The sequence below is a fragment of the Coenobita brevimanus genome, chromosome 1, assembly GCF_032717465.1.
Source record: "Coenobita brevimanus isolate Jiangsu-jjx chromosome 1, ASM3271746v2, whole genome shotgun sequence".
In the NCBI taxonomy this organism is placed as follows: Eukaryota; Metazoa; Arthropoda; class Malacostraca; order Decapoda; family Coenobitidae; genus Coenobita; species Coenobita brevimanus.
Genome location: NC_136954.1, coordinates 38,952,377 through 38,973,971, shown reverse-complemented (window position 1 = coordinate 38,973,971; position 21,595 = coordinate 38,952,377).

Sequence of the window (21,595 nt, the reverse complement as noted above, 5' to 3'; positions counted from 1 at the left end):
GTGGTGTCAATGTGTGTCAAGTGTGGTGTCAATGCGTGTCAAGTGTGGGGTAAATGTGTGTCAGGTGTGGTGTCAGTGCGTGTCAGTGTGTGTCAAGTGTGGTGTAAGTGTGTGTCAAGTGTGGTGTCAATGCGTGTCAAATGTGGTGTCAGTGCGTGTCAAGTGTGGTGTCAATGCGTGTCAAGTATGGTGTCAATGCGTGTCAAGTGTGAGGTAAATGTGTGTCAAGTGTGGCGACAGTGCGTGTCAAGTGTTGTGTCAATGCGTGTCAAGTGTGGTGTAAGTGTGTGTCAAGTGTGGTGTCAATGCGCGTCAAATGTGGTGTCAATGCGTGTCAAGTGTGGTGTCAATGCATGTCAAGTGTGGTGTCAATGCGTGTCAAGTGTGGTGTCAATGCGTGTCAAGTGTGGTGTCAATGCGTGTCAAGTGTGATGTCAATGCGTGTCAAGTGTGATGTCAATGCGTGTCAAGTGTGGTGTCAATGCGTGTCAAGTGTGGTGTCAGTGCGTGTCAAGTGTGGTGTCTGTGTGTCAAGTGTGGTGTCAATGCGTGTCAAGTGTTGTCAGTGCGTGTCAAGTGTGGTGTTAATATGTGTCGGGTGTGGTGTCAATGCGTGTCAAGTGTGGTGTCAGTGCGTGTCAAGTGTGGTGTTAATATGTGTCAGGTGTGGTGTCAATGCGTGTCAAGTGTGGTGTCAGTGTGTGTCAGGTGTGGTGTCAATGCGTGTCACGTGTGGTGTCAGTGAGCGTCAAGTGTGGTGTCAGTGCGTGTCAGGTGTGGTGTCAATGCTCGTCCAGTGTGGTGTCAGTGCGTGTCAGGTGTGGTGTCAATGCTTGTCAAGTGTGGTGTCAGTGCTTGTCAAGTGTGGTCAGTGCGTGTCAAGTGTGGTGTCAATGCGTGTCAAGTGTGGTGTCAGTGCATGTCAAGTGTGGTGTCAGTGCTTGTCAAGTGTGGTGTCAGTGCTTGTCAAGTGTGGTCAGTGCGTGTCAGGTGTGGTGTCAATGCTTGTCAAGTGTGGTGTCAGTGCCTGTCAAGTGTGGTGTCAGTGCGTGTCAAGTATGGTGTCAGCGCATGTCAAGTGTGGTGTCAATGCGTGTCAAGTGTGGTGTCAATGCGTGTCAAGTGTGGTGTCAGCGCATGTCAAGTGTGGTGTCAACGCGTGTCAAGTGTGGTGTCAGTGCGTATCAGGTGTGGTGTCAGTGCGTGTCAAGTATGGTGTCAGTGCGTGTCAAGTATGGTGTCAATGCGTGTCAGGTATGGAGGTGCTTTCTGTCTGGCCTTCTGTTTGGCTGTGTTCATATGTAGAGTCATTATTAACACCTTTATTCCCATCACTTTAGTTTTCTGTTTAATTTAGTTCGTTTTTTTTTTTTTTTTAATGAGGTGTAAGATTCTCAAACGTTTACGATCACTTCCCTACTTAATGTTTGTTTTTGTAGGATGAACTTGAGACTTGAGAAGGTTCTACTCTCTCTTTTCCTGATCCATCCTGTAAAGTAGATTATATAACTCACGATAATTTTCTTCGTAACTCTTCTATTCCCAAGAACAACAGGAAATGCAGGCATATTTTTCACTGTCCTTCATCCTGCGAAATAAAACATAGACACGACAGAAGATTCATGGTAAGGTAGTTTGTAAGTTAGTTTGTTTATTTCGGGAAACTGTGTCCATGTGAGAGCGATAAAAATATACTAAGAATGTTAAGGTGTAATGTATAAAATAAAACGCTTCGGAAGAGGTGTCACGGACCCTTCTGGTCCTCTTTCACTATGACTTTCAGTTCAGTGACTTTTTTATTATATTTGTTCAGTCTCCAAACGATTTAATTCACCAAGCATGTTCTTTTTCAGTTCTTGCCTCTTCCAGACGATTATATTTATACCTCCTCATCGACGACGCTATTCTCTGTTTTATGCTTGGTATTTACAGAGATCATCAATAATATCGTCGTTATCATCATCATCATCACCATAATCACCATTTTTCTCATTCGCATCATCATTTTTCTCCTCCTCTTCCTCCTCCTTCTCCTCCTCCTCCTCCTCCTCATCATCATCATCATCACCATCATCATCATCATCATCATCATCATCATCATTCTTATCCTTATCATCATCATAATTGTTATTCTCCTCCTCCTCCTCCTCTTCCTGCTTCTCCTCCTCCTCCTCATCATCATCATCATCGTCATTATCATCATCATCATCATCGTCATTATCATCATCATCATCATCATCATCATCATCATCATCATCAGTCTTAACCTCATTATCATCATCATCATCAGCAGCAGCAGCAGCAGCAGCAGCATTCTTATCGTCATCATCATCATTCCAGCAATCTCCACTGTGAGGTAATTGTTATAGGTTTTTCACTACTAACTTTGCCTCAAATGTTGTTCTTCTGTGGCTCATATCACTTAGGTCAGTGGCATAAAAAGACAGTACTACGGCTCAACATCCTTCGCATAGCACTTCTTCGTTACTAGCGTCGTAATTCTAGTCTTAAGTTCTTGTTATGTTTCAGCATTAAAGATGGAGAGATGGCGATTTCTGGCCAAGTTAGCGTAGTATAGATGGTCTAAGTCATCACAGTACAGTAAATTAAAGCACTTTAGCATGCTATCACCTCATACTATTCTAACACAAAGGTGATTGAGATTAGGACAGTCTCTAGGAGTGAAGGCGTTAATGAAGGCATTATTTAACCCCTCCAGTTTAAGAAATTCTCTAAGGTATCAGTGTCCAGTACCCTCCAAGGTAGATGACCATCCTGTTCCCTTGATGGCATTCACTGATCGTACACCTTCCGTCATCACTTCTCCACGCCGTCTTTCCCACTGGGGCATTCTAACCACCAGACCACCAGCCGTAACTGTGTTATACTTTTGCTACCTTGGGACGATTTGTTCAGCTGTAGGAAGACATCTTGTAACTGGTTTGCGTGATCCATCTTCCAAATCCCAGGATGAACGTCCTAAGTACATTATACACTCTACTTCCTTCACTCTAAGTTGGCCTAAAATCTCCATCTGTCCATCTTAAATGCTGAGTTGTTGCATTAGATTAGCACAGTAATTTGATGCTAATCACGAAGATGTGCTCTGGAAAGGATGTAGAGCCACAGCATAATCTGACTTTGCCCATTCAACTACGTGATACGAACTGCAAAAGCGCGAAAATCTGGGCCAAGTTGAAGTGAAATGAGTATCAGCTACCGTCAGACATTTTTGTTTTTTCAGATTTGGTGAGATCACACTGAAAGAGATAGTTGTAATCATCATCGACTTCACTACAAGATGTCTTTCCAAAGATGAATATACCCAGCTGCCATGTGTAATGCCTTTTTTATATCAACATAGGTTTCCTCAACAACTTACGAGTCAATAATACCGTGCCGTATACGAAAATAAAGTGAGGAATTCAACACTGAGGCTGCTATGACTTACTCTTTGCTGAGTAAAATCGTCGAGTATTAAGTGGAAAATAATACCAAAGTTGTCTTGGCCGTGGGAAAGTTAAGACATCATATTGATAGAATCCACTTGACATTATTTGTATGGTCGACTGAACAGGCTGATGTGTCGTGGGAGACGTGGTCGTTTCTGAATGTGAATACTAATGCTCAGAGGGTCTTTGTCGAGGGCATTTCATTCAGGATGATGTGTTGGGAAATAGATAGGCACATAGGGAATAGAGAAATTGAAGGTAAATAGGGTTGAGAGAGAAGTAAAAAGTGTGTGTGTGTGTGTGTGTGTGTGTGTGTGTGTGTGTGTGTGTGTGTGTGTGTGTGCGCGCGTGCGTGCGTGCGTGGATGCGCGTGTGTGCGTTTTATATCAATGCTCAATCAAGTACTCGGGAAAGTAAAAAGAAAAAAAATGTTACGCGTATTTCTACTCGTATTATGAAGATAAAAGTAGATGGTACCATATTTTAAGCGGGAGGGTGATGAACGTTCAGCATATACACACAGGCTCACACAGGCACAAGCGCGCGCACACACACACACACACACACACACACACACACACACACACACACACACACACACACACACACACACACACACACACACACACACACTAGATTAATGATCTGTGTACATTCAGCCACTGGCTTAAATGAATAAATAATCCAAAATTTACTATTATTATTATTATTATTATTGTAATGTGCATATGACACGAAAAGGGACACTGCTAGTTTACACAGGCAGTGTCACATTCACACACACAGACACACACACAGAATATAAAGACACTCAGACACACACATCCATCCATTCATGTACACGTATCCATCTACAAATAAACGTTCCCCCCTCCCACGTTCTAATATATACAGCTGAGAGAACCCAACATATATACATCCATTATTCCATCAATACATTCTAGTATACAACTCTCCCGCCCGCAACAACCTACTTGCACTAAAAACCTGTTGTTCCTTCTCCCCATATACACACAAATGCATGTGTGTGACATGTAGAGGTGTATGTAGGAGGACTACTGGGCCTTGTGAGCAGGCTGTGAAGCCTGTGCCCAGAGTCGGACACATAAAAAAAAAAACACTCACACAAGCACACATCCATCCACCCATCGATCAGTACACATTTACCTCCGCATTTCACCCCCACCCCCTGTCTCTGTCTGTCTGTCTGTCTGTCTGTCACACACACACACACACACACACACACACACACACACACACACACACACACACACACACACCATGGATGCCACTGGTGCCGCCTCTCCGCTTTTAATTTCCGCCTCCTCATAAACTGACCGGAAATGCTGAGGCTCATCACCGCTTGACCATAAATCAAGAGGAAAAAATATTAATGAGCGCCACTGAGAGCTGCACCCTCTCTCTCTCTCTCTCTCTCTCTCTCTCTCTCTCTCTCTCTCTCTCTCTCACTGATATTATATTCCAGCTAACAACAAACTACTATATTTACTTGAGAGTAGTTCATGAGACCCTGAGGCGGGGTTCTGAAACATTTCCACCATCGATTGCCTGCCGTAAGTTTCGAAGTTTTTTTTATAAGACGAACTAAACAAGAGCTTACGTTGCACTCCACTCCCTGATCTTCATGCAGAAAACAGAATTAATCCTGCAGTAATTTTCGTCTCATAACTAAGATACAAAGTTAGGGCATGACCCAGTGGAAGATTCGACAGCCTCCTTGCCCCTCCTGTAAATCAACACCTGAGTTACGACAGGGATTTGGTCGTATGTGCGTTTGTGTGTCCCGGTCCTGAGTGATAATTCTGGCATCAATAACCCGGTCAGACTCGGAGAAACTCTAGTATTTTATTGCAGACACCGCCATGTAATATAGCCGAGAATGCTTTATAGGAACCTGAGTGTTAATCCACCAAAACAATGACTTTTTATAACCCTTGCTAGCTGTAAGTGATTTTATTCAACTTAATGGTCACGTCTGGTATTGAAAGGGTAAATGAAGGCTACACAATATCCTGTTCAGGGCAAAAAAATATCTCGGTTGATTAAAATTATCCAATGACATCAAGAACTAAACAGAAAAGATGCCAGCGCAGTGCTAAGATTAAGTCTTTTAGTGCACTGTTGTCTTATTTCAGCTTATTCTTTTTTCCTCCATTTATCACTACTCAGCTTAAGACAGTTTTTAAATTGGAGAGATTATATTCATTCTTCTATTGCGATGGGTCTTCTTTGGGTTGAATAAACTTGTGTACAGACAGCAAGAATGAAGTAAGAACTACAGGTCTTTTACACTAACCTGGTCCAGATTTTCGTCTCATTGTTGCATATTCCCATACCTCATTATCAGAAAAAGACAGTGCAATGACCCTACATTTTTCCATACCACTTTTATGACTAACATCATATCCTAATACTAATCTTGTCTTACAACTTAACACTCAATATGGAGAGATGGCAATTTTAGGCCAAGTTAGAGTAAAAGCAGAATAATACAGACAAGCATAATGGATACTGACATACTAGCTGTGTGTTGCTCTAATAGGATTCCGAATGCCAAGCCCCGTGTGATCCTAGCCGTGTTCAGTGGATTCTTTGTTCTGCGCTGATCTCAGGTTTGCAGCCACTCGCATAGACTATGTGATCCTTTCACTGAGAGATAATGAGACGCATTTTCTTTCTTTCGCATATATATATATATATATATATATATATATATATATATATATATATATGAGATTATCTGGTACTTTTTATCGCTTATCTCTACTTACAAACCACTCTACCTGCTTACCTTCCTACTTATCGAACCTCCCCTTTTTTCCACCTGTCTAACTACTGCCCTGCCCACTTATCTACCTACCTCCTATCCTGCCTACTTTCTTACCTACCACCTTTCCTATATATCTTCCTTTCTTCCTGCCTTCCTTCCTACCTTCAGACATATTTACATAGCATCTTACCCATCTGCCTTCCTACCGTACCTCCGTGCTGACTTCCCTGCTGACCTCCATGCATCCGTGTCGATTTTACTACCTATACACCTACCTCCCTGCCTGCTTGCCTACATGCCGACCTACCTCACCTGCCTCTCTGCCTGTTTCCACCACTTTATGAGGTAGCGACCCAGGCACGTAGTTTTATTTTTTTTCTCCAATTGCCAGTATGCAGTAGGTTGTATCGAACTGGTTATGACGGTATTAATTACTGCATCTTGATTGCCCTTTCCCATGATGTCAATGTACTGCCTGTACGCCTGTAAATAAAGATGTTTTCTCTGTTGCCTTGCCCTTTTTTCGGTCATTGTGAGGTTGGGATTTCTTTGAGCGTGTCCACCTGTCCGATGAAGGATTACCCTAAGGTGATGATTCATTTAACATCCCAGTCGTCAAAATTCGTCCATGATTGCAACCATTGCAACCTCTAGACTAGAGTGTGAGCGAGGGGACGAACGAACGGACGGAAAACTATCATCCTGGCTCAGCCATGCATAGGCCCTCAGAGACACAAACACAACATCCTTGGTGTACGAAACTTATGGGACGACCATAGGGACAGTTGCTTGCCTGCGGTCGACGGATCTGCTAGTGCAGGCATGACCAAGGTTGAGTAACAACTTAACCTAACCACCACAACAGTTCGCCACGCTACACACCCTCACCACCATGGTTCACCCCATTTGTTAGCCTTCATCACCACTGTATCACCACCACAATACACCTTCACCACAACTATCACCACCACTACACCTTCACCATCATCAACACACCATCACTTGTGGTATCAACACCACAATACACCTTCACCATCAGTGTATCATCACCACAGTACACCTTCACCACTACTGTATCACCATCAGAGTACACCTTCACACCACTGTATTACCACCACAATACATCTTCACCACCACTGAATCGCCACCACAGTACATATTCACCAACACTGTATCGCCACCACAATATACCTTCACCATCACTGTATCACCACCTTAATACTTCGTCACCCTCATTTCATCCACAGTTCACCACTACATTATTCTCATCACCACTTCATCACCACAATACACCACAGTTCACCGCCCTCCATTCCACTCTACACCAATTTTCTCTACACTCGTATACCCTACACTAACTTCCTCTACTTCGACCTGACGCCGCGTAACTGCCCAAATTTACCTACAACCCTTCTGAACTCCTACCAGATGCACTCAGGATCCATCCCCACTCCGTTTTCTTTCGGCAATTGATTTTGTACTAGCAGTATCGTTCACTCACTTGATTTAGTGCCGTCTATTTTTTCTTTCACTTTTTCATTCATTTTCCTTTGTCTTCCTTCCTCTCTTCATATTTCACAAATATTTCCTGTCACTTTTTAGTACTCTTCTTTCCTTTTCAGGTGGCTTTACATTGAATGACAAGCCTGATGGTTTCCTGTATGTCAGGAAACCATTTAGAAAGCTGGGTGGTAATCATTTAACCAACCCGCGGTTGCTCGCTTCGTGTCAGCAATGGGTCGGCGGAGGGTTAGTGCCCTTCCCCGTAAAACAGCTAACTCAGAGACAGACGGCATCCCGTATGGGATTATGGCATCTGGCTATAGATAGATAGGTAAATAGATAGATGGATGGTATTCTGTTTTTTGAAGATATTTTATGTATATTTGCAGTCACCGATTAGCTGCTTTATCACCGAAGCAATTTCATGACAACAGTAGTTGCAGAAAATGGCAGGAAATTGCAATACAACGCATCCTTATGAAGAGGTTCAGCAGTGTGCGGTGGAAACGTAGGGGATATTGCAATGGCCATCAGTTGTGGTGTCATTATGTGTCAGGCGTAATGTGCTCCGATACTTTTTTATCCATGGCACAGTACGTGTGTGATTCAAGAGTGGGGCAGGGACCAGTCTGGGGTGGGATGCTGCAACATATTTACCACCGATTTGCTATAGTAACTTTGATTTCTCTCTCCGGGAAGAACTAGAGACATGGGAAGACTCTGAACTTTTCCTGTCCTTCCTGCAGAAACAGTTGCAACGTACGACAATTTTTCCTTGTAAGTACGATTTGCGCTTTTGTAGGAGTAATTTGAGACATTCTGCACACTTCTTTGCTTGTCCTTCCTGCGAGAAAGAATCTAAATTACGACAGGGAAACGATCGTAAGTTCGTTTGAGTACCTTATCCCACTACTGGTTATTGGAATTTCGTAACAAAAAACTGACTGATTTTCTACAAACTCCCCCGCTGTGTAATAACATCACTTACGTAAATATCATCACACTAGATTTAAATGTAGCAGCCCTAGTATTTAGCTGTAGTGGATAATGAATGTTTGTACCGATATAGTGACATGTGAAATTTACATGATCCTCGATACGACCCTCAGTACACACACACACACACACACACACACACACACACACACACACACACACACACACACACACACACACACACACACACACACACACACAAAACTATCTTCCCAGTTCCGTCTGAAGAAAATTTACACCTGGCGAAATACAGTGTAAAACCCTATCTCTATCAGTGTGTGTTTCAGATGGTTCGACTTTTCACCTATGTATTCGTGAGATTTTGGGAATACATTCATGTCTCTGTCAAGTTCAGTACATAATAATAAGGAGACAGAACAATGAGTTTAGTAACCCATTGACGCGAGTTTCGAAGCCCAACACACTTTTAAGAATATAGTTTAAAGGTTTCATAACTGCTCGACGAAAGAGTGAAGCGATGTTCTTGTCCTCAACTGAACTTAATTGCGGACTCTTAGAAACTAACTGCTTGACGCATGCTCGGGTCGTTACTATTGAACATTCCTAACCTCGTCAGGCCGAGGATATATCTTCACGTTTATTCCTGCTGCCAAAATTCTGATACCCTGCAGACTTCACAATGTAAGGAAGGCTAAAAAATCTTACAATGTCCCCTACTCTTCCCGCAAAAACATATATATATATAAATATTAGTTACGACAAGGAATGATCGCAAGTTCCAGCATCAGGGTCCCGATTCACTAACCCAGGTAAGGACAACGCTCTGCCGTAACTCGTGGTGTGTTTTTCCGGGAAGAAATACGACACACTCGAAGTTCTGCGTTCTTAGTCTTCCCTGTTGAAATAAATATAACCAACGATTAACATTTCACTTAGGCAAGACTTGTGTTTGTTGTAGGAGCAGGAGGCATGGGAAGATTTTACAGCATCCTTTGTCCTTCCTGAAGAAAAATCATTTACCTGTAGGACAAACAACTGGCCGTATCATTGTGGCTCAGGACCCTTGGTAAGTGTCCAGCGTTCTTTATATGAGGTGTGGTGAGCGTCAGTGTGTCGTAATTTCGCTATATCGGTCCCGGGCAGAGAGCGTCCAGTCATTCCTGTTTAGCCATGCTTGGTATCATGTCAGTCCTGTGCACACCTCCCACCCTCCCTTCCCCCCTTTCCAACACCCCCCTCTTTCCAAAACCCCCTCCCCCTCTGTTAATACCTCCCTTCCCATCAAAACCTGCTTCCTCCTCCTCCCTTTCAGCACCTCCCTGCCCCTCCCCTTCCCCCCTCCCTTTTGGGCCTTTCAGCATCCACCTACCCCCCTCTGCTGTGTACATCTCGTTCTTCCTCCTCCTCTTACCATTTCAACGCTGTCTCCCTCTCCCCCATTGCAACGCACCTTCCTCCTCCCCAGTTTAAACACATCCCTCCCTCTCTGCCCCCTCAGTACCTCCCTCCCCTCTCCTCTCTCCTCTCAACACCTCCCACTTCCTCCCCCTCTCCTTTCTCAACACCACCTACCCCTCCCCCCTTTCAACACACCCTTCACCCTCTTTCAACAGCTGTTTCCTCCCCCTCCCCTTTCAACGCCCCATGATCATCCCCCTTTCAACACCCCCTTCACATAATGACGGGAGACAGAGTTAAGCTGAGACAGAGTTAAGCAGAAGAGGGGGGGGTCAATGCAGAGTCTTGGACAAAAAATATCGATTCACTTCCTTGCGATAAGTTTTACTCTCATCATTCCAGCCGTAATTCGCACACCTGAGAGATAGTGTGGGGAAGCATACTACAGAATCATAGTGAAATGAGTCACGTAGTCATTCACACATCATTCATTCTCAGGGAACCCTGGCACTTCCACTCCTACAAAACGAGCGGCACATTATTTTTTCAGTTAGTCTTCGTACATGCGCTCATGAATCATCGTAAAATCAGCAGTGAGGAAGGGAGAGGAAAAAAACTAGTGTCTAAAAGTTGCATTCTTTGTGGGATAGCGGGGTATCGTAACACTTCTTCATTAGCGACTTATTAACCCCTACACCGCGGGCTTGTTTACCAATGACTTGCGTGTGCCGCGGGGTTATTTGGGCTCCGACAGACTCTCAAAAAATATTTGCCAAAAATCAGTTATTATTCCTAGAATAATAAAATTACATATGCTTATGGCACATACCTTCAGCTTTCTCCTGGAATGATTGTTGAGCCTTCATCAGTTACCGTAGGACTTGTGGAGACCTCTGAAGTAGGGTAACGAAGTCTCCACTTTACACTTCCCGACAACCCGTAATATGATTACCACAGCCAGATACAAACACTATAAACACTATTCTACAATTTTCAAGTAGTTTGGGATCCATACTAAAAAAAAAAAAACACTGTGAAAGCAATGGAAATTACGAGCGCGTCTGATCGTCGCACTGGCACTAGTTCGCTCTTAGTAGTCTGTCATTTATTATTCATAAAACCCCTCACACTTTATATTTCTATTACTGTATAACACTTATATATATCTACAGTCTTTATCCATAAGTTTCCTTCAGTAGTATTAGTTTATTGTCACTGTAGGGATTCAATTTCTTTCAGTAAAATACGTAGCATTCACTTTCTCGTCCTGTATACTGGCATTGAGAGTGAATGTCACTTTCATCTTCACTCTCATAACTCATAGCATTCAGACATGCTAGAGTGAAACTTTCACTTTCATTACTCCTAGGGTATATACTCGTATTCTTATAATACTACTCATTTACATTTCTATTTACGTTCTCTATTTTATTTACGTTATTTACATTTCTATTTTATTTATACTGTGTTGTGCACTGTCACTTGAAATAACTTATAAAACTGTTTTCCATTGTTCACGTATATTTACATTCATTACTTTCACTTGCTGTTTACACATTATTTACACATTATTTACAATTCCACTTGCACTGTTTTACTCAATAGAAAGATCGTAGTCACTCTTTTATCAATTGTCAGCCCTTTACCTCTTTCCACACGAGGTTTAGTAGGGGGTAAAGGTCACAGGGCCATTTGCATGGGGGTGAAAAAAGGCCTTGAAGTCAGCAAGAAGAAACATACATACTCTCACTTCGGAAGTTGAGAGTAACCTGATAACGGAGGGCTAGCGTGGAGGCCTGCTAAGGGGTTATTCAGGGTTACCAATATTACTTCTTGAAACAGCTAAGTCTAGCACTGATATGATTGGCAGGAAATCTAGACAATACATTATAAATTTGGTAGTTCCAGGTGAATGTAAATATCACTTAGGCTTCTCCCTTCCCTCCTTACATGTATATTTATTTCGAAAATAGATTAGAGGCCTACTTAGGAGATATATTTTCAGAGCTACCAATGTTAGATCTTGAAACATCTTTGTTTAGCACTGATATGATTGGCAGGAAATCTAGACAATACATTATAAATTAGGTAGTTCCAGGTGAATGTAAATATCACTTAGGCTTCTCCCTTCCCTCCTTACATGTATATTTATTACGAAAATAGATTATAGGGCATATTTCAAGGGGAAAAAAACAGCGAAAATTAGCGAACGAGTGCACGTGAGGTTTTGTCAGGTGATAATTAGCCAATTCCAGGTGTTTGGCACTCTCACTTACCTTATTTCTTTCTTGTATATATTATTTGGTATAAGAATAGGACATAGGGCTTATTTCAATGGATGAAATCAGTGAAAAATTCCAGGGAAGATTTACTTAGCGTAGCACGGCCGGGCAGGCAAGAGGATAGGGTAATGGAGGGGGGGTAGGGAGGGGAGTCAAGAACGGGGAGAAATGGCTAAATTGTCAACAATGGATGGGAGTACAGATGAGATTAGGAGTGCTGACTAGTGTTGGACATTGGCAGTACTGATAGATGATACAAGCCCCCACTTGGAAGCCCGGGTGAATTCAAAATAACACAGAATCACAAAAGCGATGCCCCGCGGTATGATCCCTTGCTCCCAAGCGTCACGAAAGTGACGCCCCGCGGTTAAGGGGTTTAAAGGATACTACACCACAGCATTCTCCTGTATGTTATTTTTGGAGTTAATAGCGACATAGCTTACACCAATGACAGAAGAAAAGATATGGAGGTGTTGTTATTATTGTTGTTAATGATGATGATGTTGTTGTTGTTGTTATGCCCCCAGGGTTATGTCAACGTGAACCCAGTGGCTTGCAGACTGAAGCTGGCCTTATCCAGCAGTTCATCCTCCTCCTTTTGTGGGATAGGGAGGGAGCTGAGGGACGTTTGTATAACTGGACAGTAGAGTAGAGTCACTTGTTTATATTGATGCCAACACATGAAGGCGTCAATCCTAAGCACGAAATAGAGGTGTACTGAAAAGCGCTGAAACAATCACTATGGAACAGATGCTACTGTGCAAAACCACTTAGTAAACGACCCCAATTCGAGTCCTCCCGCAGTAATCCAGAATTTGCAGTGAAGGAAGGTGTTTTTTTTTTTTTTTACTCTTATAATATTCTTTTGTAGTTCCCTTCATTTCACTTATTGCAAGGTAGTTACTCTCCCCACATGAGACATTGACCTCGGTTTTCTCTCTCTCTCTCTCTCTCTCTCTCAACTGCTTATTCCTCTTTTCTTTTTCTTGAATTACCACACATACTCTACCTTCCACTACCCAGGACCATCTGAAAGCAATTTCAGGGGGCGCTTCTCCCCTCCGCATCCATCCTCACTCCGACAGAGTACCCCGGCCAGGAGGTGAATCACTTACCCACCAAGCCACGTTGCCGCCGTTTAAACAGACTGTGCTCAGGCCGCCACTCAGAAATAAAGCCGAGGTTCCTGCTTCAACACTCCCAGCCTCCACCAACTCTTTATTCTGCTTCCTATGGCCCTACCCACAGAGTTCGCCGCTGCATAAACCGCGGGTACCTGCTATTCAGACTGATCTGAGTAATTATTGGCTCGCCATTTTACCTGCGATTTCAGACGCAAAGTATAGGAGAGGGAAGCTGACTCTTTTGCTGGTGATACTGTTGTTGCTGTTGAAGAAAATTTTTATATATCTCTTCGTCCATTCTGGCTAAATTCAGCTCCATATTCATATGTATTGCCTTGCCAGCTAATCCCGCCCACTTCTCTCCACCACCACCACCCAAAGTCTTCCCCCACCCACCCACACTAGAGACACCTGTTCCCATCCCATCACCTCATGTCGTCCACCACCATCCAAGCCTATCCTGCCCACTCCTTTCCTCCCGCCCACCCAGCCGTGAAGACCTAAAGCCACATATTAATTGCATCACCGTCAAGGCTGATTTTCTACACACTCCCTAATAGACATGACCCGATGCGACCTATATCAATCTTGTTTCTTACCGCCACAGTGCCATGTATTACAAATGGAATAACTACAGCATAGGGATATTTAGAAAAGCCGTTTCTTGGGAATATACTCGTACTAGTGTCCAGCCGAAGTTTTTGTATCTTCCAGTAAACAGCTTCTCCTAATGTGGGTACAAATTTGCCATTTGTATTGACCCTAATGCCATAATTCCAGTCTATCTCACCCACTCCCTTCCATCCGGTCGACCTAGTACTGATGTGGTGTATTCAGTATCCTATCTCTGTTTTCACTGCAAGCCACTATGCATCCTGAATTCATCGTGGCCCACCAACCATTCCCAGCACACCCCGCCCACGCGTCTATAACCATCCTTCCCAAGATCTTATTCTCGTCTACTCTGAATGCTTTCTAATACTTCTTTCATAGCTTTTTAAATTGTATATAACATTTTCATTTCTTTCATTTATGCGTATACAGATTTTTGAATGAGCACTCAGTCACATTCGCTTTGATGTACGTTGTAAGATAAGTTTGAACATCTTATACTGCAAATAAATAATTTCTCAAAACATTGCAATATGCACATCCACCACTGATATACTCTTAGGTTATAATTTCTTCACGTCCTTGCATCCCCAAGCTAATGGTTTATTTTTTTAAAGTATGCATTCAGACAGCTAAATAAATTAAGTGTGAGCGAGAACATATTCGAAAAACCTTTTCATTTCTCTTTGCTGGGGAAGTTGCAGCCACTCTTAACAATAATGTAAGTGTGCAACAAACTGAAGAACCGTTAGGGTATTTTATAGTAATAGCGTTACTAATCATTAGGATTCTCATAGGCAAGAAAATATATATATATAATGTAAGTGTGCAACAAACTGAAGGACCGTTACAGTATTTTATAGTAATAGAGTTACTAATCATTAGGATTCTCATAGGCAAGGAAATATATATATATATATATATATATATATATGTACACACACACACACTTGTATGTATATGGAGCCTTTGTGTGGTAAAGTGTGCGTTTTCGTACACTAGAGAATGAGGGTTCGCACCCCACCAGGGTAAAAACTTTGGGAGCGTTCTTCTGGCCACGTACTGCTTTGGCGGACATAAGGGGTGCTGTGGTTGAACCAGTGTCGCATACTATAAAGTATGCTTTCACCCAATCGGCTTGCGTGGGCCGATTACACTTGGTTCACAGACTACACACATATCCAGAGCCACTCCAACATTACAATCACACTTACAAGCACTTCTCACCCTACATACAGTCTCTGCCAGACAGCCTAAGCCACTTTGTAAGATATATAGACTGTATCGTCCCCACTTCGGTCGGGATAGGCCGGTCCTGGAGTGGACACTCAAACTGCTAATGACATATATATATATATATATATATATATATATATATATATATATATATATATGTATATATATATATATATATATATATATATATATATATATATTGTTACGGAACAGAGAAAGATAATGTACACTTTAAGCGAGAATACTAAAAATCACTACTGTCCCGTAAAGTTCCAGGTTCAAAACAAAAGAGTTAGGTAAAATTACAAGTTAAAGTTTAATGCTCAAACTAACAACAAAACATTCAGGACTCATAAGGATAATGTAATGGCAAAAAACAGGTTAAATATATGGTTAACTGCAATAGCCTCTACTGTATTAACATGAAATTAGCAAGAGTAAATTTACCTAAGTCAGCCCTGATAAAATGAAAATACACTGGGTAATGCTCAGTTAATGCAAGATAAATTATTACAGATACAAAATAATATTAAAACTGGCTGACAAAATGAATCCTACATAAATTACAAAAAAAAACTCACTAGGCCCACAAATCAACACCTTATGCTACACAGTACAAGGAAAAATGCAACAACAGTTATACTCAAATTACACAGCTGCTAGATGGTTGGAGACTTCCTGAGCACTCAATAATAACTGTACAGGGGAGGACAGAGATGTGAACAAAATGAGGAGTAGATCTAAGTGGCCATGATGCAGAGACTGAGCTCATTATATAGGGGCCGGCAGAGCTTGATACAACTTGTAAGAAGGACGCGCAAATGAAGCCATGGGGACAAAGAGTTGACAATCCCGCACTGAACAAAAGAAAGGACGACTTACTCTACTATAACGGTAGAAGGGGGGGACTGAGGCAGAACACGCTCGTGATCAAACATGCAGCATACTGTGCGTTAAAATTACACAAAGGATGATGAAATCATAGGCTATGTAACACCTCCCCAGAAAGAAAAAAGAAATTTACAAAGGAAATTTCTTATTACTCTAAAACAATCTGTATATGGCATTACAGAACATGCAAAAGTCTTTCCTAATGTTACAAAACATGAGATCTCCCTAGCACGTTCAGTCATAGGTACTTGCCAGTATCCCTCTAACAGATCAAACTTACTTATGTACCTAGCCTTTCCGATCTTGTCTATGCAATCTTCCACGCGAGGGAGAGGGTAAGTGTCTGTTTTGGTGATCTGATTAACACGTCTGTAGTCGATGCAAAGCCGCTGTGACCCCCCTGGCTTAGGAACCAGAGTGACAGGAGAACTCCACTCGCTCTGACAGGGCTCAATCATTTTGTGGTCCAACAGGTAGCCAAGCTCCTTCTGGATGAGAGGAACTTTCACTGGGTTCACACGGTAAGGAGGCAATTTAATTGGCTTTGCGTCTCCAACATCGACATCATGCATCAACACAGTGGTTCTTCCTGGAGTGGCACGGAACACTTGCGGGTACTCCTGCAGTAATGCCGAAAACTCCTGCCTTTCCTTGGGAGGTAGATGAGAAAACTTAGTCTGGAGATCATTCATGATATCAGGATTCTTCCCCAAACTATCACTCAGGCTCATACTCCATGGGAGAGCTTCACTTGCAGACTCGGGTGGAACAGCTACAGTGCAGACTGGATTATTTTCGTCCCGCCTGTGATATAACTTTAGCATGTTGATGTGACAAAGTTGCTTGTTCTTTCCACGATCTGGTGTGGCGATGACATAGTTGACATCACTGAGTTTCTTCTCCACGAAATAAGGACCACTAAACTTGGCTTGAAGAGGTTGTCCATGAACTGGTAGCAGAATCAAAACCTGATCTCCTGGCTGAAAGTGTCGTAACCTGGACTTCTTATCATACCAAGTCTTCATCTTCTCCTGAGCAGCTCCTAAATTCTCTCTCGCCAGCTGTAAAGCAGTGGACAGCCGTTCTTTGAACTTCATCACATACTCCAGCAGGTTGACGTCATCTTCCTCCGACAGCCAGCATTCCTTGAGTAACTTAAGGGGTCCTCTTACTTCATGGCCAAACAGTAGTTCAAAAGGTGAGAAGCCCAGTGATTCATTTGGAGATTCTCTTGCGGCAAATACAACGAATGGAAGACCTTTATCCCAGTCTTTCTGATGTTCCAAACAGTATTTCTTGAGCATCGATTTGAGTGTTTGATGATATCTCTCCAACGCTCCTTGAGTCTGGGGATGGTAAGCTGAAGACGTGATCTGGGTGATGCCCAACTCTTTCAGAGACTGCATGAAAACATTTGACATGAAATTACTTCCCCGGTCTGACTGTACCTCCTTGGGCAGACCAAACTTTGTGAAGAACCCTAGCATTTCCTTAACCACGTTCTTTGCTGAGATATTTCTAAGTGGAATGGCTTCAGGATAATGAGTAGCCATATCAATCAGGGTCAACACATAAGAAAATCCTGAAGAAGTCTTAGGAAGAGGGCCCACAATATCCACCAACACACGGGTGAATGGCGCCTCAAAAGGAGGAATGGGAACTAGAGGTGCAACCTTTTCGGTCTGATTACTCTTCCCCACAACTTGACAGGTGTGACAAGACTTACAATACCAGGAAACATCCCTGAAGATACCTGGCCAGTAGAAGTGTTTCAAAATGCGTGCCACAGTCTTCCTCACTCCAAGGTGTCCTGCCAAACTGGAATCATGAGCCACTCTAATGATATCCTGCCTACAAACACGAGGGATGACAACTTGATGTACAACCTCCCATTCACAGTCGGCTGATGCTGTTGGGGGTCTCCACTTCCTCATAAGTACTCCTGACTTTACATAATAACAAGTAGAAGCACCGGCTGACTCTTCTTCACTGTAAGCAGAGTTAGCTAGACCTTTCAACTCAGGGTCAGCAACGTGCAACTCAATGAACTCTTGACGAGACAAATTATCAACACTACGGGGTACTGCCTCATCTGGTGAGTGGTCCAAATTAGCAAGAAAAGTGTCAGCTAGGATAACATCATCATCATCATTATCCCTAAATCACCAGTAACTTTAGACTTAGCCCTAGTGACAGCACATGCAGGGAACACATCAGGGACATCACAATCCTGGGTCGCAGCCACTGGCTCACTAGACAACTGAGGAGCTGGACACACTTGACTTCCACCAATATCATTTCCAAGTAAGAAAGTTACACCTGACATTGGGAGTGTCTCAACCAACCCAACCATAACGGAACCATTAACAAAACCAGACTCTAAATTCACTCTGCAGAGAGGGACAGAGAAGTAATTATTCCCTACACCTTGTAAGATTACAGTTTCATCAGAGGAATTAACATTAGAGCCTAGAACACTGGTCAGCATAAGGGATTGGCAAGCACCTGTATCACGATATATTTTAACTGATTTCCTGTCATTACTGTCCAGAGGACTGACAAAACCATCAGACAGGAAATTAGCACATCAACTCTTGAGAGTGTCACCCACGTTACTGCTCAAAAGAGGAGCTCCATCATGAGAATTTAAGTTACCCCTCAAAGCAGGTTCAGTTAACTCAGTTAAAGAATTATGGGAACTCTCAAGGGTGGACACTAGACCAATTGACTGAATATTTAAAGACTCCTTTTTGTTCACATCACGCTGTCTCCTGAAACATCTCTCCGTAGTATGACCAAGCTTACTACAATAAGTACATTTACTTTTCTGAAATCTAGAGGTGAAGTTGGTATTTACTTCCTGAGAAACATCATCTTTATTCTCTTTCCTGTTACCTGTACTCTGAGTAGAGGCAACGTACATACTCTCAGCTTTCCTTTTCTCTCTAGAATATCTCTTGTGAGTGAGAACATATTCATCAGCTAAAACAGCAGCATCAGACAAATTATCTATTCTTTTCTCATCAAGATATAGGCTTACATCTTTATAAATACACCTCTTGAAGTCCTCCAGCAAAATCATCTGCTTAAATTTACCAAAATCAGAATCCACATTCTTAGAATTTAACCACTGCTCTAACATATCTTCTTTGATTTTTGCATACTCAGCATGGGATTGCTTATCTTGCTTGTAAGTTGTCCTAAATTTTACTCTATAAGGTTCAGGAACAAGCTCATAGGCCTTAAGAATCAAGCTCTTAACTACATCATAATTATCACATTGATCCTGAGGCATAGATGCATAAGTTATTTGAGCTTTACCGGTGAGAACAGTTTGAAGGAGTAATGGCCAATACTGTTTGGGCCAATTAAAACCTGTAGCTACCCTCTCAAACAACTGAAAATACTTTGTTAAATCAGATTCATTAAAAAGAGGGACAAGTTTAACATTTTTAGCCACATCAAAATCATCAGAGCTAGATGATCCAGTTCCACCTTGTTTCATGCGATACTCATGGTCTGCCTGAATCCTAGCAATTTCAACTTGTGCCTCAGCCTCCTTAGAACGGGCATGAAATTCAGCCTCCTTAGCACTTGCTTGAAATTCAGCCTCCTGAATACGAGCCTGAGACTCCGCCTGCTTAGCCTGAGACTCAGCCTCCTTAGCACGTGCTTGAAATTCAGCCTCCTTAACACGAGCCTCCTGCAGGGCTAGCTGTAACTTAGCTAATTCAATCTGCGTTTGCTCATTTGGAGGAGTTACATTAAACAAGCTTTTATTAATCATGCCAACAATTTGATCTTTAGAATGATGAGAGTGAACTGCAATTCCCAATTGTTGAGCAACAAGCTTAAGTTCATTCTTTGTTCTGTTTTCTACATCACACACTGTTTGCACATTTGACAAAAAATCTTTGGCTTCATCAATTGTAGAAATAGTAGACATCATGAATAAGTAACAGTCGCAAAATATCAAGCAATATCCTTATGATAATATCCTGAATATCCTGATATGAGGTCGCCAAATTTATGTTACGGAACAGAGAAAGATAATGTACACTTTAAGTGAGAATACTAAAAATCACTACTGTCCCGTAAAGTTCCAGGTTCAAAACAAAAGAGTTAGGTAAAATTACAAGTTAAAGTTTAATGCTCAAACTAACAACAAAACATTCAGGACTCATAAGGATAATGTAATGGCAAAAAACAGGTTAAATATATGGTTAACTGCAATAGCCTCTATTAACATGAAATTAGCAAGAGTAAATTTACCTAAGTCAGCCCTGATAAAATGAAAATACACTGGGTAATGCTCAGTTAATGCAAGATAATTTATTACAGATACAAAATAATATTAAAACTGGCTGACAAAATGAATCCTACATAAATTACAAAAAAAAACCTCACTAGGCCCACAAATCAATACCTTATGCTACACAGTACAAGGAAAAATGCAACAACAGTTATACTCAAATTACACAGCAGCTAGATGGTTGGAGACTTCCTGAGCACTCAATAATAACTGTACAGGGGAGGACAGAGATGTGAACAAAATGAGGAGTAGATCTAAGTGGCCATGATGCAAAGACTGAGCTCATTATATAGGGGCCGGCAGAGCTTGATACAACTTGTAAGAAGGACACGCAATTGAAGCCATGGGGACAAAGTTGACAATCCCGCACTGAACAACAGAAAGGACGACTTACTCTACTATAACGGTAGAAGGGGGGGACTGAGGCAGAACACGCTCGTGATCAAACATGCAGCATACTGTGCGTTAAAATTACATAAAGGATGATGAAATCATAGGCTATGTAACAATATATATATATATATATATATATATATAGTATACTTTCATACATGAATGGAGCTAATTTCAGTTGCCACCGAAACAGGCTTCTCATACCGTTCAGCATCACCTGATGACAACAGCTCCTTAACAGAAATAGGCATATTAACTTGTAGCTAAAAGAAGGAAAAAGGATTTTTAACATTTTCGCTGTATAAATAAGTCATATTATAAAGTCCCACCTCTGGTATTAAAAAAGAACTAGTAGGAAAGAAAAACATTTCTTTTTTATTCAGTCCAGCTCAACCGAAACGAATATCATATCATCAGCTCCTCCTTGATATCAACAGACACCTTGGAGAAGCAAGTCATATTTTTAGGACTCCTGGCTGCACTTGCTCCTATTAACGGCTTAAGAAGACATAGTCGGTGTCTGAAGAAGGAAGTCATATTAAATCCAGGGAGATAATCTGGCAGTATTATCAAACACCTCTCTACTATCAACAGCTTCTAGTAATAACAATCCATATTTGCGAAACTGGCTGCTACATTGGCTG